General features: G+C 52.1%; 1 long non-coding RNA gene across 1 annotated transcript; it reads right to left on the reverse strand.

Annotated features, from left to right (window-relative positions):
• Nucleotides 1-1,777: 1,777 nt before the first annotated feature.
• On the reverse strand, nucleotides 1,778-9,328 carry LOC144110369 (uncharacterized). The gene is made up of 3 exons (XR_013309816.1): nucleotides 8,695-9,328; nucleotides 5,206-5,304; nucleotides 1,778-2,696 (listed from the first exon to the last, which is right to left on the reverse strand). It is a non-coding gene; the product is annotated as an uncharacterized LOC144110369 (long non-coding RNA).
• Nucleotides 9,329-9,916: the final 588 nt, after the last annotated feature.

Raw genomic sequence — 9,916 nt, forward strand, 5'->3', positions numbered from 1 at the left:
CGGGGCACGGACGAGGAGGGGGGCGCGTGTCCAGCGCGGGGGACGCGGACACGGGCAGGGGCACGGACGGGAAGGGGGCGCGTGGCGCGCGGGGGACGCGGACACGGGCCGGGGCACGGACGAGGAGGGGGGCGCGTGTCCAGCGCGGGGGACGCGGACACGGGCAGGGGCACGGACGGGAAGGGGGCGCGTGGCGCGCGGACACGGGCAGGGGGGCGCGTGGCGCGCGGGGGACGCGGACACGGGCCGGGGCACCGACGGGAAGGGGGGCGCGTGGCGCGCGGGGGACGCGGACACGGGCCGGGGCACCGACGGGCAGGGGGGCACGTGGCGCGCGGGGGACGCGGACACGGGCAGGGGCACGGACGGGAAGGGGGCGCGGACACGGGCAGGGGAACGGACGGGAAGGGGGCGCGTGTCGCGCGGGGGACGCGGACACGGGCAGGGGCACGGACGGGAAGGGGGCACCGACGAGGAGGGGGACGCGGACACGGGCAGGGGCACGCGTGTCGCGCGGGGGACGCGGACACGGGCCGGGGCACGGACGAGGAGGGGGGCGCGTGTCCAGCGCGGGGGACGCGGACACGGGCAGGGGCACGGACGGGAAGGGGGCGCGTGGCGCGCGGGGGACGCGGACACGGGCCGGGGCACGGACGAGGAGGGGGGCGCGTGTCCAGCGCGGGGGACGCGGACACGGGCAGGGGCACGGACGGGAAGGGGGCGCGTGGCGCGCGGACACGGGCAGGGGCACCGACGGGCAGGGGGGCGCGTGGCGCGCGGGGGACGCGGACACGGGCCGGGGCACCGACGGGAAGGGGGGCGCGTGGCGCGCGGGGGACGCGGACACGGGCCGGGGCACCGACGGGCAGGGGGGCACGTGGCGCGCGGGGGACGCGGACACGGGCAGGGGCACCGACGGGCAGGGGGGCACGTGGCGCGCGGGGGACGCGGACACGGGCAGGGGCACGGACGGGAAGGGGGCGCGTGTCGCGCGGGGGACGCGGACACGGGCCGGGGCACCGACGGGCAGGGGGGCGCGGACACGGGCCGGGGCACGGACGAGGAGGGGGGGCGCGTGTCCAAAGCGGGGGACGCGGACACGGAGCGCGGGGTGGCGCGACGTGCGGAGACGCTGCACCGACCTCTCGCGAGGGCGACGCCGAGACAGGAAGGGGGAGACGCGGAAACGGGGGAGGGTACGTGACGCGCGGGCGACTTCGAGACGAGTCGCACGGGCGACGCGGAGACAGGGGGCACCGGCGTGTCGCGAAGGCGGGGGGACCGACCTGTCGCGCGGGCGACGCGCAGACGGGTGGACCTACGTGTTGCCCGGGCGACGCGCGGACGGTCGGGGACCGACCTGTCGCGCGGGCGACGCGCAGACAGGTGGATCTACCTGTTGCGCGGGCGACGCGCGGACGGTCGGGGACCGACCTGTCGCGCGGGCGACGCGCAGACAGGTGGATCTACCTGTTGCGCGGGCGACGCAGGACCGGACGCGGGCGACGCGGGACCGACCTGTCGCGCGGGCAACGCATGGGAGACGCGGGGACGGAGAGCGCTACCTTTCCTTTCGAGCAGATGACCGTCAGGAGGCCTACCTTTTTTCCGACGTGTTCGTGGGCGAACAATAGACGCCGACCTGTTGCGAGCCAGGTAGGGACGAGGGGTGGCCTGTTCTTCTGGAGACCTATACTGCAGGCGAGCTGCAAGGCGGGCGACCTGTACTCACCTTTCGTCCATATTGCATTGCAATAAAGATTCCGTAACATTCGTCCCTCTCGTCTACTTACAGTTCGGTACCGGCTAGTGTCTCCTGTGTGAGTAAATCCGATGATTCGGGAGGAGGTCTTAGGCTTCGTCTTCAGGGTTTCCACATTTTGCATTTCCACAATGAGGCGCGGGAGAGGTGTCTCTCGTGGAGACATGGCGCGGCTTTGTACCTGGGACGGAACTGGTTTCCGCCGGGGGAGGAAATGCAGATTAAAGAATGGTAAAAAAGCAGTGTATGAAAGTTTATGTTTAAGAAGGTCTGCAGGCTGTTTTTATCTTCGCAATTCCCGTGCGTCGACGGGTGGCGTATTTTGGGTAATAGTGAGTGTGTGGCTGTTAGAATGCACTTAGGAGAGCAGAAAGTTGGGCTAGTTGGTTGATATGCATACTGAAGAAGCATCAGTCTGCAACATCCGTGGATGTCCCATATTTTGGAAGCGCAGCGAGGCTTCGAACTCAAACAACAGAAAGTTCAGCTAGTTGCAGAGGAGTATTCAGATTCTGCCAAGTTCTACAGCTGTTGTCTTGCTGGAGTGCGTCCATTTTTTGCGCTGACAAGCTTACAAGGCATTCGAAAGAAACGCCCTGTATTCTTTACCTCACAGAAAGGGTACACTTCTCTTTTCCTCGCCCGCTGAAATTTAAGCTAAGACGTCACCAGGCTTCGCACTGCAACCCCCATGCCCGCAATGTAAGCCAGCGATGTTCAGTAGTATTACACTCGCTTGAACATTTTGATGTAAAGTGGGGTGGGTAAATCCTACCGTGATTTGGTCCTCTAGGCCTCTCCGGATTCCAATAATATTGATTTCCATCTCATATCTGCAGCTGGTACACGCCACCAGGGATGTTCTGTCTGTCTGGTTTTCGCTGCTACGCTGAGGGAGAGGTGTATGGACGAATCATGAGATCCTGAACCCCGCCTGGAAAGGAGAGGAGACGCCAACTGTCGTTCCAGAAAGAATACCAGGGAAGATGCGATTCAGTGGGTTTTTTGTGCATTCGTTTTGCGCGAAATGGCGTCTATAAATGGCGTCTCTAGTAATAAATCTCTTGTTGAAATTCAGCGCATGTGTTCATCTAGTTGTTCCGTCCTCGCCTTTTTCGCGTAGATAAGGATGCGAACGTGAGTTCTCGTTTGGAGGCATAAGGATTCCAGAAGGGAGGGGAGCATAAGGATCGATATTCTATCTATGTAAAAGGCCCTGCACTGAAATGGAACTACATATGCGTTGGATTATATCGGTTTATTGTAGTTTGGCAATGTCTCCGCACTTTTGTTTATGTCTGCGTCTCCGCATTAACTTTAAGGAGAATAAATAGAATTCTCCGTACAGTACAGTCACTAACAACCGTTAACGTTGCGGCGTGATGGCCTTCAGGCAGACCTTAAGTTTTCTTATTTGCATGCACCTATAGGAACTCCTCCAAATTAACAGCAAAGAGTTAAGGGTAGTCTGGACGTCCAAAAGGGTCGTAACTGTTTCGTTCAGAATTTTAAAAAGGGCTATTCTAGTTTCTGCGATGTTCCTTCACTTGGAAGGACAGGAACTTCGCTAGAGGTGGTCGCTCTTTGACACGATTTTGTTTTCGGTGTTAATTCAGCTCAAAATTGAAGGCGCTTGGAAGGTGTGGGGGAATTTGTAAAACATTTCATAAATCTCCGCCGCCACTATCCACAGCGTGTTGTGCTTGTACCTATGCCTGCGGTAGGCGAGAAACATTTCATACCATCTCCTTGCCACTGAAAACGTTCAATCATGGCGAGATCAGCAGTCAACTTATCCGATTCCGCTGCTGGCAGTGAATTGTATGACGATGTTTTTGCGTCCCACACGACTGCAACGGAAAATACCCTGCCGCGGTTTTGCACGATATCGCGAATAGCGCATTATGCTCGCCGTTATCGCTGTCGAACTTCATATCTCGCGATTGCATCGCCGTCGCCCATGGGTGACGACACTGCGCATGCGCCGTTTCAGCCGAGCTTGTTCCTCTCGCTCCAGCACTGGCTGGAAGCACGACCAAGCCGTGCCGCAGGGTAGCCGAGTGGGTAACATGCCTGAGCTTCGCTCACGCATTCGCGAAGACCCTGGATCGAATCCCAGCGTCTGCAGCGGAGCGATCGCTGGCATCACCCGCTGTGGGGACTGAGATTTCGTCTAGGGTCGCTCCGGGCGATTTGACGCCCGGCTGTACACTCGGCCGCTCTGTGTGGTGGACAAGGCGAGGTGGTGTGTCTTTATGACACATCATCTCCTCTCGCTGTCCCCCGGGCATCCAAAGGGCGGATGCCTGCCGCTGCTTCCTGTGGAATTGTTCCCGGAGGGCACTCCCGTTCTGCTTTCGCTCGTTCTTTTTTTCTCCCTGGTGCAGTCGCACCTGAAGTGGCGTGCAGACAGACGCAGTCCGTGCGTGCCGTCCTTTAAAGTCGTAAGAGTGGCGTGCAGACAGACTGCGTCTGTCTGCACGCCACTCTTACAACCGGAAAGGACGGCACGGACAGACCGCCCAGATGCCGCTTGGGGTTTTTTTTTTAATTGGACAGCAGTGTGCACGAACACCTTCATTCAAAGAAAAAAAAATTGCAGTTGGAGAGTGTGTTTTAGCGCGAGAACTTCTCAGGGAAAAAACCCCGGATCACAGAAGTTCACCATGATCTCTGGACGGAGAGGCTCATATCATGTCATCTTCGGCTCAATACGCTGCTCATCTGATCTATAAATTTGCACGTAGGCTCTCTGTCCAAAATATGAGAGCGGTCGTGTTGAGGCCGACCGTTTATCTTCAAAAGACTATAGTTAACTACGGTTTCGGCAGACACGTGCAAAAATATAAAAAACCTTCGATATCTATAACGCGCGCTGAAGGACCCCAGGGCCACGTCCTCGCAGCGGTTCTGCTCATTCAAGCAGTTCCATGAGCTTCTATCCTGCTGTGTAACAATCGCACGTGCACATCGAGGCACTGAATGGTTCAGCAACGCCTGCAGTTCGACCGCTGCTCGGAGACTTGCCAAGCTTACATTTCGTGGCGCCAGATAAAGCACGAGGAGCGGCGATCAAGATGTGGTCGCTACGTCGGGCGGAGTATCAACACTAAATTATATTCTTCACCGTGAGCCAAGGGCAGCTTGTATCGATATTAATTTTCTTTTGCTATTCTAGCTTCTGCGAAGGATAGCTGAGAGACATCTGGCCTTTGCCGCGTAGCTATGGATAACAACAAACATAATTGCACGCCAAATAAAACACCTACGCACGAAATTACTCTCAAGAAGTAATTCAAGAAGGAAGTAGCTGCAAAAATGCCCCTGTGGTCTCTTATTCGTTACTTTACCTCTTGTACTCGTCATTTAGGCTAAGTTTGTTATCAATCCTCCAAATTGAACTAACTAGCACTCAAGAGCATTCCACTAAATGCGAAACTTACTTTAGCCGCGAATGTCCAGGTATCACGGCATCAGCTTGTGGCTTTTCACCATCTCTCCTTCGCTGCATCCGCATTCCTTTAGAAAATCCGAGAAGGTGCCTGCAGAAGTATAAAAATCATTTGGCCGTAAATATTTTTTATTAAAGGTTGCATGGCTCACTGAACAACTGCAAAATTATGATTTGTATGACGCCATTCCTAACATTTTGCCCCGTGAAATCCTTCATTTAAAAGAAAGCATGACCCAGTAGAAGGGCGCGGCTCAGTTGTGTTAACGAACGTGCTGCCCGACTCCAAAAATATTCGCATATATGTCGATGAAGGCGGCTAACCAGGCTCCAGGAGAATGGGTTTTCGTGCAGAATTTTCTGCCTGGACCAGTCGGGTGCCAGCAACAGTGGAGCCGGACCAAGGCTTTGCAGCAGTGACGAGACTTCCGGATGGCCGCGTTTGGATCGTGTACCATAAGGGCCATCGTGGGCAAGCTTAATGGGGCGGCTCCTCCGAGCACTCTGTCTCCGGTTGTTGGCGAAGACGCTCGATTGCCACCTTGAACTATAGTGCCAGTTTCTGCTGGGGACACCGCCGTAGGGCATTCTAACACAGGTGCTCTGGTGCAGTGACTGACGCCTCGGTGCGTACTGAGGAGGACGGCATAAATGGTCAAACAGGGAATGATAATCTCACTGCTGTCATTACGGAGTGGGCAGTAGGCCGGATGATTGTACAGGATACTGACGCGTCGGTGCATACAGGAACAATACTGCCTAGAATCCTGTTCGTCACAGCGGCCGAACTCGGGGAGCGGTTGTGCGAGACTCCACATAGTGAACCAGGAACTGTTTTTCGATGATTGATTTTTAGTTCGACTAAATGTTCTCTAGTTTTTTACGTGCACGTTATGACTATCTGCCAACTCAGCAGGGGCGCTGTTCACTTGCTTTAATGAGTGTGCTGCGGCAGGCCCCAGGAAGTCGGGCGCCAACGACGCAACGACGCAACCAACGACGCGACAATATTAAGTCATTCTCCAAAATGAGAAATGAAAGAAAACCACTGAACCGCTTACATTACGCTCGTGTTAGAGTGCTGAAATTCATGTCTCGCGCTGATAATGATAAGACATTAGCCGCGTTTCCAACTTAGGAACACATTTAGACGGTCCTTGGAGATTTGCGGAAAAATATGAACATACCAACCCAATCAGAGAATGCGAATGTGAGCAAACAAATACCAAAATAAGATGCAGGTCGTCAAGCCTGCAGAAGGCTTTATTCTGCATCGACAGCCGCGCGCATGCACCCTGTGATGTTGAAATAAATTTCTGATTCTGGTTCTGTACAAATGCTATTGCCCGCCGGTCTACATCCACAGCCAGCCAGTCAGCCACATGCATTGCTCTCACCGTTCTTCATCTGCTCTGTGCTCCTAACGCCAGCCGTGTTCTCGGAAGAGTACCGTTTGCTTCTAGTCCATAGAACCTTCTATGCTTCTATTGCTTCTATTGCATAGAACAATTCATTATTTTTATCACCTTTCAATCACAATCCTGCCTAACTAGACCCACTGCAGGGCAAAGACCTCTCCTATGCCGCCTTTCAGTACATCGGAAACAATAAAATGGGTTAATCTCCATCTGATATAATCCCCATAATTAATCATTTTATCGATATTTTTCTTTGCGCATCATCCTGACGTCATTCTCTATCGATTAAAACCATTCGTTTGATCCCACTTCTACTGAGAACACAACACCACAACAGCTGCGGACGTCTTGTGGACACAGCCTCACCAACATTGGCAAGTAATGCTTGGATAACAGCGGTGAATCTCTGGCATGCGCAAAACTAAATGGCATTCCCACTCTAGTGCACACTGAGGTTCTTGTTTATCTGACAGCGTTGTTTATCTGTTTATCTGAAGTGCTTTCTTTACAGGAAGCACTTCAGTTGTGCTCTTGGAAAATGCTTTGAAAGCGTTCCTATCAGGTTCCTTCCTGCTATCACTTCCGTCCCCGATAGTTAGACAGTCATCGGATTTCATTGCACTTGATGTTGAAAAGATGAAAGCATCAGTTCTAATAAACAATTCTGGAGTCAGGCAAATTTGCAACAATCAAAATCCACTTCGATCATAAAATCTCACCTATGTGATACATATACCAGAAATGCTAACCTAGTTTAGGAAATTAGATGTCGCCCAAACTTATGCAAAAGATGTTGAACACACATCACACTGTTTATTAGAGGCTCATTTAACATCAAGTGTCACATCTGGCCATCTTTAATTTCTTTCTGAAAGAGGACCCAATCTCTGAATCACATAAAGGGGCTTTCCTGTCATTCTTGTAAAGGTGCTATTCGTTTGTAGACACCATTTATAATTTGCAATAGCAAATGTTTTCTCCTAGAGGCATCATTGCATGCCTCTTTTACAACTTGGTCCCAAATGTGTTTCAGGCTGCATTAAAGTTGCCTACAGGAGCGCCAACCAGTTCCGATGCTCTTCCAGCTACTCGTCATAACATTTGTTTAAGTACAATTGCTTCTTAATAGTGAAATAACGCATTTATTGCTCATTAGGAAACAGCTTATCAGAGCCATGCCATCACAAAGAAAGCTATGAATATGTACAGCTTTGCTTTCTATCCGTATGGCGGAGCTTTGGTATATGCTTATCAGTAATTATTCGATTATTTCAAATCTACCACAGTTTGCGGCCTGCTCTGGTCATACTGGGCTGAGATGACTTTACAATACGTATATATTTCTTTTTCATGAATATTAAAACTTCTGGGCAGCTTTGTGCTACCATTTAAGCACCGAAATGTCGAGTTAACCTGGCAAGATTACACATTTGGCAAAAAATTAATGCAGTTTTCATGCGTACCTCGATATTGACTAAAAAGACAGTTTGCAGGCACGAACAAACAAGTAATGTATAGAAAGCTGTGCCCACCTGTCCATCCTCACTGCTAATCCCAACTGTATGATGAATGTTTTCCTTTTTCGCTAAAACTGAGAAATACAGCAATGAGTGGTTGTCGCTAAGGCGACCACTCACAACCACTTGGAGTACTTGCTACTGAACTAAGGTAAAGCTATTTGTTATAGGCAGCAGAACTAATTAAGCACAATCAAATTGCCACGCATTATCGACTACATGTTCACATTCCTTGTGCAGCAGTGGTTCATTGGTAAGAATAATTTGTTGTCCATCTATACACCCTAACAGGAACCAAACTTTATTTAACATTAATTATACATTTATTGATGTCATGCTTACACACACACAATGAAACTTACTGAACTGAAAGGAAGAAAAGTATATGCTGAATTTTTTTTAATACACACAGGCTGAAAAATGAGAAAATTACGTATGCTCTTGAAATCCGGCACCAGCATGCAAGAAGATCAATTTTCAATTTGTCTTCAGTCTTCAGATAGTGAGAGGAAGCGCCGTACAGTACTTTGGCCAAAGTGTGCTTACCGCCAACCATCGCTCGTCGCTCCTAGCGTGCTGGTTGGTCACGGCGAGCAAGGAGCGCGCGCTGTTGACTAGGGTGCCTCGATGCCAGCGCTGCGCCGTACAGGGTGGAGACACGGCCTTCGTGGGCGCCATCTTGGGGCAAGCGCTGAAATGCGGGGCTACGGAGCGTCGGCCGGTATCCTTCTTTAGAACGCGCTTTCGCTAGCAGGCTGAGCTGTATAAGGTTTCTGCATATAAACTAGAAAAGTTAATTGCAGGCTGTATATTATTTGCTTATACCATAGTCAACCTAGTTAACATGTCTTTTGAACAAGGCTTGAAGACAGGGAGCTCCATCTCACCACTTAAAGAGCTGGCTCCAGACACTGTGAAAAGAGAATATTGACAGTATTGAAGCTACAATAGTAGCTGTCAAAGCATTCCCACAATTCTTTACAAAATATGCCTAAATGACATTCTTACATATAAACGACAGAGTAACTGACCAAGGCGGTGGTCAAACATATGATAAAAAGGATGGTACTAAGTATCTCTGGCTCCGGACAGGCTGCCATTGGAAACTCATTCTGGCAATGTGTAACTCTAGACACTTATCCAGTCAAGCTGGCCTAGCAGTGCTGTTCGAGGAACTAGGATGTGATAGGGCCTAGTGAGGTTAAAAAAGCTGCTGAGGAGGAGGAGGAAAGGCAGGGAGGTGAACCGGACGAATAGCCGGTTAGCCGGTTGCTACCCTGCACGCGGGGAAAGGGGCGAGGGGAGAAAAAGGTGAAGTAGAAAAGACTGTTGTGGGAAATTAGTCACTGTGTAAACTCACAGAGTTCAGTAAAGTCACAGCCTATCATGCAGGCCACAAGTCTTCAAAAAGCGGAGCAGTGCCTTGGAGGCCTTCACCGCCGACGACCGCCGTGGCCAGTGGCCGACAATCTCCGTTTCCGTCAGATCGTTATGCTTCCGTCAGGGCATTTACAAAGAATGTCTCATCACACCCGCAGATGCCACATGCAGGGCTGTCAGCCATACCTATTAAGAAGGAGTAGTGCTTGGTGGAAGCTACACAAGCCACAGGCGACACAACAAAGTTGCTTCAAATCGTGGTATGCCGGATGGAAGCCAAAACTTCAGATCTGGGTCTAAGGTTTTTAAATGCGAATGCGAGAACTGGCCTGAATTCCACGCGGAAAACGTGATGTCCCGCGATAGTGGTCTAAGCCTACCCGCTGCG

The sequence above is a fragment of the Amblyomma americanum genome, chromosome 11 (assembly GCF_052857255.1).
Source record: "Amblyomma americanum isolate KBUSLIRL-KWMA chromosome 11, ASM5285725v1, whole genome shotgun sequence".
In the NCBI taxonomy this organism is placed as follows: Eukaryota; Metazoa; Arthropoda; class Arachnida; order Ixodida; family Ixodidae; genus Amblyomma; species Amblyomma americanum.